At 40.3% G+C, this 7,027-nt stretch overlaps 1 pseudogene; it reads left to right on the forward strand.

Moving 5' to 3' along the window:
• Nucleotides 1-2,874: 2,874 nt before the first annotated feature.
• Nucleotides 2,875-6,700, forward strand: LOC143675557 (testis development-related protein pseudogene; annotated as a pseudogene).
• Nucleotides 6,701-7,027: the final 327 nt, after the last annotated feature.

Consider the following 7,027-nt stretch of genomic DNA (forward strand, 5'->3'; position numbering starts at 1 on the left):
CTAGTGTAATTTTCCAGAAACCTATAACCTCTAGATGGGTCCCTGGTCCAGATATGTTCTGAAACCTAGAGGGCCCAGCCTCTCCAGAACATCAGGTGGTCCCATTTCCTTATCCCATATTAGTACAGACCCTTCCAATATGAAAAATTTAGAATTGTCATAGCCCAAACACCCCTAAAGAGAGGGATGGAAAGATCAAAGGTGGTGGCAGAGTTATGCAGAGAAGGTAGGATTTAACAAATGAATATGAATGCTGAGTCATTAAATTGATATCTCTTTTAGTCTCCAGTAAGAGTAGCTAAAAGTAAAAACCTAAAATTGTGGAATTGTAACCCATGCCAAACTTTGAAATATGTTCTATAACTAATTGTGGTGCTGTGCATTGAATTTTACTGCTTTTTTGTATATATGTTATTTTTCACAAAAAAAAAGAAGGAAAAAAGGTCAATTGTAATGATAAAAAAATATTTAAGCCTTCTAGCCTCTTATATTCTGGAGCACCCAGAAGGATAAATCTAAGAGAATCATATGGTGGTCCATGAAAAACTCTGGGATCTGTCCTGTAACTACTTGTTGAAGAGTGCTTTGAAAACTATTGCTTTTTTATTTCTTTGCTTTGTATATATGTTATACTACACAATAAAAAACAAAAAAACAATGACCTCCAGCATAACCTCTAGACTCTATTTGAACCCTCTCAGCCACTGATATCTTATTTGTTACACTTCTTTTCCCCCATTTGGTCAGGATGGCATTGTTGATCCCACGGTGCCACTGAGATACCTCATTTAATCTTCCCCAAAACCTATAAGGGAGATTGTATTAATTTTCCAATTTTACAAATGAGGAAAATGGAACTTAGATTAACAAATAAGAAACTTTCCCTAAGATGTTAATACTTGTTGAATCTGTGTAAAGGGTATGTGGGTGGTTGAAAATACTCTTTTCTCAACTTTTCTGGAGGTTTGAAAGTTTAAAAATAAAAAGAGGCAAACAAGCTTTCCCAATGTTACATAAAAGAGGCAGGCTTCAAACTCAGGTCTGGCTGACCTCAGAACACTCTTTCTTCTCACCCTTTTCCCCATTCTCAAGTTACATCTCATATCAGTCGGGATTTTCAACGGCAAGCAACAATCCCAAGCTTTATCCAACTGATAAAAAAGGGAAAGGAATTTGTAGAAAGGATGGTGAGTAGCTCCCAGATTTGGGGGGAAGGCAGAGGAGATGGCTCAGAATAAGAGCAGAAATATGGAAGGCTGGGCAGAAGCCAGAAAACTTGACTGAATCTAGCCCAGTAAGGACACTGCTGCCCTTGCCACAGAACCCAGGCTTCATAGCTTGTTGCTCCTGAAAACTGTATATACATGCTGCCATTACAGCCTCCCCCTCTGGGAAGGATGCTCCCCATTCTTTCTCCTTAATGTAATTTACTCCCATTGCAGAGTGCACAGTATTTCTAACGGACCAAGCCTAGGTCACTGGCCCATACATAACCTGCATGGGAGGAGGGAGAGGAGAGTATCTTCTGTCAGTTTCTGTTGCAAGATTAGTTTTACCAACCTTGGAAGGAGTTTCAAATGCTGAGTAGTCATAGATGTCTAATGCATATCCACCACACATGCATTTTGTCTTTGGACTATTTGGATCTTGTTGGTCCCCTTCTCCTAGATGATTCTGTGGAAGAACCTCCTCATTCAGCATATTGACCCAGAATCTGTAGACTAGGACTCCATGGGTGGGCTTCAGGGAGTTCTAAAAGCTCCAAGAGCTGTTGCAAAATTTCCATACATGTGCACTTCCCTATAGAAAAGAATTCTCAAGATTCCCAAGAGGACTGGGACTTAAACAAGGTTAGGAAGAGTCACTTTGTTTGGGTCTTGGGAATAAGCTCCATCCAGCCTTACCAAAGTTACATATCAGACCAAACAAAGCTATTCTTACTGAAGTCAAGTTAGGTTTCACTGACCACATTGCCAAACCATGGAAGTTCTCTATTCTCCTAGAAACTGATTCTTTATATTCTTTCAGTGAAGCATTGCAATAGGCTTGTAAATACCTTTCCCAGCTTAACCTAGAAAAGCAGAATTATTTATTACTCCAGAATTTCTGGCCACTTTTCTGCCTTCCTCATCTCAACAAATTGCATCATCATCAACCCAATTTCACCGTCCATATCAAATCTGCTTTAACTCCAAAAAGGTCTCAAATCTGTCCAGATTTCTGCATCACCACTGCTAATCTCTGATTCATACCACCAACATCATCAGTACTGCTTTGCTTCTTCAAGAGCCTCCTCACTGGTTTCCCAGCTTTCACTCCTCCCCACTGCAGCTAACTCTCATCTCAGTAATCAGAACAATCTTGCAAAAATTGTGCATGAGATGATATTGCTCTCCTGCTTAAAACCATTGCACCCACCTTTAAATCTAAAGCCCTAACTACAGCCAGCAAGTCCCTACACAACCAGGTATCAGCCTATGTTTATGACCTCTTCAGTGACTCCAGCCACACTGTTCTCTCTTTTCCTGGTCTCAAGGTCTTGGCACTTGTTGTTCCCTCTGCCTGGAACACTCTGTCCCCAGATTTTCCATGGCCAGCTACTTTGTAACATCCATATATCAGTTGAAACGTCACACACACCCCCACTCAGTAGCCCCTACCTGAACCTAGCAGCCTCTATCATATCAATGCTTTGTTGTCTTCATTGTGCTTATTATCTGAAAGTGCATTGCTCATTGATGTGTCCACTGTTTTAGGCTCTGATTCCTCCATGGTCCCCTAGGATGTAAGTCCCATGGGAATAGGGACCTTATCCAACTTACTGCTATGTATGCAGTACTGGAAATAAAACAAATTTAAATATTTGTTGAAGGAATGCATGAGGAAGTTGCTACTGTAAGTGATCATCAATGATTATGTTTCTGTCCTTCAGACTCCTGTTGATCTCATGGCCTTCTTCTCCCTTTTTGGTCTGTCTACTATAGCTTAGTTTCCCCCAAATACTGAAATGCTTAATGGCTATCCAGGGCTTCCCACCCAGGACATCAAGCCCATTCATCTCTCTATTTCTCTGAATCATTACTTAGGTTTTCTCATGCCCCGTGGAGGAATTTTTCATGAAAATACCAGTAATGACTGAATTAATGTTCTATTGCTAACTAACAAGCTACCACAAACTTAGTGACTTAAAACCACACTTACTTATTAGCTCACAGTTCTGCGAGCCAGAAACCTGGCATGACATGGCTGGGTTCTCTGCTGAGGGCCTCACAAGGCTGAAATGAAGTGTCAGAAAGACAGTTCTCATCTGGAGGCTCTGGGGAAAAAGCTTCTTCCAAGTTCATTCTTCTTGTTGGCAGAACTCTGTCTTTTGTAGCTGTGAGAATGAGGTTCTGGTTTTCCTCACTGACTATCAACTGAGGGGTCACTCTGAGCCCTTAGAGGTCACTCTCAGGTCCTTTCCTTGTGGCCCCCATAAGCTGCTCACAGCACAGATAACTGCATTCTTTTGGGTCAGCTAGAAGGTGAGCTTGATTTCCTCTTCTACAACCAGCCAAAGAAAACTTTCTGCTCTTTTAGGGCTCATGGGATTAGGTTAGGCCCTATCTTAGTATATGGGCTGATTTGTATATGCAAAACCTCTTTTGTCAGGTAATATAATGTAATAGGCTATCATATTCATAGGGAAGATAATTATAAAAGGGCAAGGGTCATTGGAAATAAGTTTAGAATTCTGCCTACCACAACTACTTTTGCAGTCATCATCTTCATCATCATCCAGCACAAATTATTTTTCTCACTTTGGGGAAAAGAGAATCATTCCTCCTTCCATGAAATAGAATCCTGAACACATAGCAAGGATTTGAGAAATTAAATTCATTTGAACACATATGTTCTTAGCTACTACTGTGTGCAGACATCATGCTTAAGTTGAATGCCTTGAGTACTTACTGTAAAATTTTTGTATATTTGTATTATTTTAATGCTTCTTCACTCTTGGTCACCTGCACTGTAATGATGTTCATTCATGCATTCATGAAATGGGCAATTTATTGAGTTTCCAGTATATGTTGGGCATAGTTTTGACATTGTAACAACAATCAGTTTCATTCAATCAGGATTTACAATGGCCCATCACAGTGGGTCTCACACATAGTAATTTGTTTACTCCAGTTTGCAGAGCTAAGTAACTGGACTATAATACTGGTGAATGTTCTACCTCCTAAGAGCATTCAAAATGATCAAGCTATAACAAAAGACAAAAGCTGTTGATTTTGGAAGAAAACAGTTCACTCCATGGGTGACTTATCTGGGCCACCTAGCACTCTTAGAGCCCACTCCATAGAAACAGACAGTAGCAAGTGTGAAAATTGCAGAGGACCTGGGCTGTGGCTAAAGGCTCCCTGCTCAGTAATTCCTGCACTTGGGATAATGCTCTGCGTTTGCCATCTTACCATTCTTGAACACACTGGACCCTGCACATTAGGTAGCCAGTCCTGGTGTACAGGCATTACCAGCCCATCAAAGAGGGGTCCAGCCTCATTTGGAGGATGTGGGGCTTTTAAAAGAGGAAGTTAAAGAGAAAGCCAGAGATTGCAGGTAGGAGAGGGCCATTATTGTGAGCATGACGCACTTTAGTTGAAGGCAATTAGGACTTTATCCTAGAGAAAATGGGCTTTGAGCCAGAGTGGCATGGCCAGATTAGCAAGAACACACACTCTTGCTAAAATAAGAGCAGCCTAGAGCAGTAACTAGTTAAGAAGTTATGGCAGGGCACAACAAAAAAGAAGTGATTGAAGCTATTACTTCACACTTACTTGAATGGCTATTATTTAAAAACAAAAAACAGAAAATGACACGTTGGTAAGGATGCAGAGGAGTAGAAATGTGCATGTATTGCTGGTTGGAATGTAAAATGGTGTAGCTGCTGTGAAGAGCAGTCTGGTTGTTCCTTAGAAACTTAAGTATAAAGATATTGTATGAGCTTAGAATTCCATTTCTGTATATATACGCCAGAGAACTGAAAGCAGGGACACAGACAGATATTTATACACCAATTTTCATAGCAACATATTTAGAATAGCCAAAAAGTCAAAGCAGTCCAATGGTCCATCAATGCATGAACAGATAAATAAAATTGAATATTATTCAGCTGTGTGAATGCTATTCTTAAACATGCTAGCTAAAACATGGAAATATTAAAATAAGCAAAATCAACCAGACATAACAGGACAAATACCATATGACCTCACTTCTATGAAATAAGTAAAATAAGCAATTTTCACAGATACAGGAATTAGAGTACAGGGTACCTGGGGCATGGTGGGGGATGGAATGGATAGTTAACAGCTTTTGTTTGGAAGGATAGAAACATTCTGGTAATGGATAGTGGTGATGGTAGCACAACACTGTGAATGCAATTAACACACTTAGTTCTATACTTGAAAGTGGTTAAAATGGGAAATGACATGCTGTATATATGTTACCACCATAAAAATTAAAATGAAAAAACGTGATTGCAGTTATCCAAGAGAGTGATGGCGAAAGCCTAAATTAGCATAATAGTTATAAGGATAAGGAGAAGAAAATGGATCCACTAAATTTTAAGGAAGAAAACTCAGTAGTCCTTAATGACTGTTGTTGGGGCTCAGAGAGAGGGCAGAGTCAAGGGTACCTCCCAGTTTCCAGGTTCAGACCCAAAAGCAGATAATTTTCTACCTCAGATTGAAAATGCATCAATAGCAGCAGGTTTGGGGGACAGCTCAGGAATTGGGGAGACGAATAATTTAAGATGAGACTTATTGTGAAGACGTGCATCTTTCCAAATTAATCTATAGGTTCAACATAATCCCAGTCAAAATCCCAGAAGGCATTGTGTGTGTGTGTGTGTGCGTGTGAGTGAGTGAGTGAGTGAGTGTTTTACAGTGACAAGCTGATTCTAAAATGTATGTAGACATGCAAAGGACTTAGAAAAGCCAAAACACTTTTGAAAAAAGAACAAAGAGGACTTACGCAAGTGATTTAAAGATACGTCGTAAACCGCGACTGACGGTGGAAGTAGCGAACCCGGAGCATCAATACCCGTTTGCCAGCGCCCAGCCAAGGTCGGGGAGAAGACAGACCCCCCACGCCTGCAGACCCCGTTCTGGAGCACGTGGAAGCTGAACAGAGCAAATGCTTCTAGATGAGTCGCACAAGGAGGAGGTCCGCCTGCGGGTGAAGAGCGCTCCCGGCTGCCCAGGTTCAGGGAGCAAGTTTCCCAGGTTGGAAGAAAGTGATTTCCGTGTTTAACAAGGATGAACAACGTCTATTCGAAAGAGGTAAATCTCCCAAGTCTCAAGGAAATAATTTATGATTAAAGGAAGCGTTGAAGGCAGAGAAGGAATTGGGAACAATTTGGTTTAAAACCAAATACATAGTCAAGGGAAAAAAAGCAAAAAAACAAAAAACAGATGAGATCGAAGGTTGGGAACCTCCAAAAGTTGCTCTTGAAGATGCAGCAGCTGATTCAAGTGACATCTTGAGTGAGCCTATGTCCTGGCCAGCCTGGGAAGACGACACTAAAGTCTCTACTCAATATACTACCCTGGCCAGCTCAGGAAATAGCTCCAGGTGGAGCATTGAGTCAGCTGGAAAGTTGGTCAGAGTTAGAGGACAAAGCAAAGGTGATCTAACTGATAACTGGGAAGAATTAGAATGATGGTGTAAGAGGAAATACTATGTAAAAGTAAAAGTCCACAATTTCCATATATTTTCAAACCATGTTGGCATAATATTGCACCTTTGTATTTAATTTTACTGAGATTTTTAGAATTTGCTAGTATCATAGTATTTTTTTATTAGTATATCATTAAGTTGCTTAGTCTGTTTCCCATATTAAAAACAGAGGCAAACGGGCCTCTGTTTCACATTTGGAACTTTATTTTCATATGTTGAATTCTGAAATTCCCCAACCATACTGTGCGTCCTTAGTGAATATATACAGGGGTTTGTACATTTGATTGTCTTATTGTACTACTTACAATTC

This window comes from Tamandua tetradactyla, chromosome 3 (assembly GCF_023851605.1).
Source record: "Tamandua tetradactyla isolate mTamTet1 chromosome 3, mTamTet1.pri, whole genome shotgun sequence".
Lineage (NCBI taxonomy): Eukaryota > Metazoa > Chordata > Mammalia > Pilosa > Myrmecophagidae > Tamandua > Tamandua tetradactyla.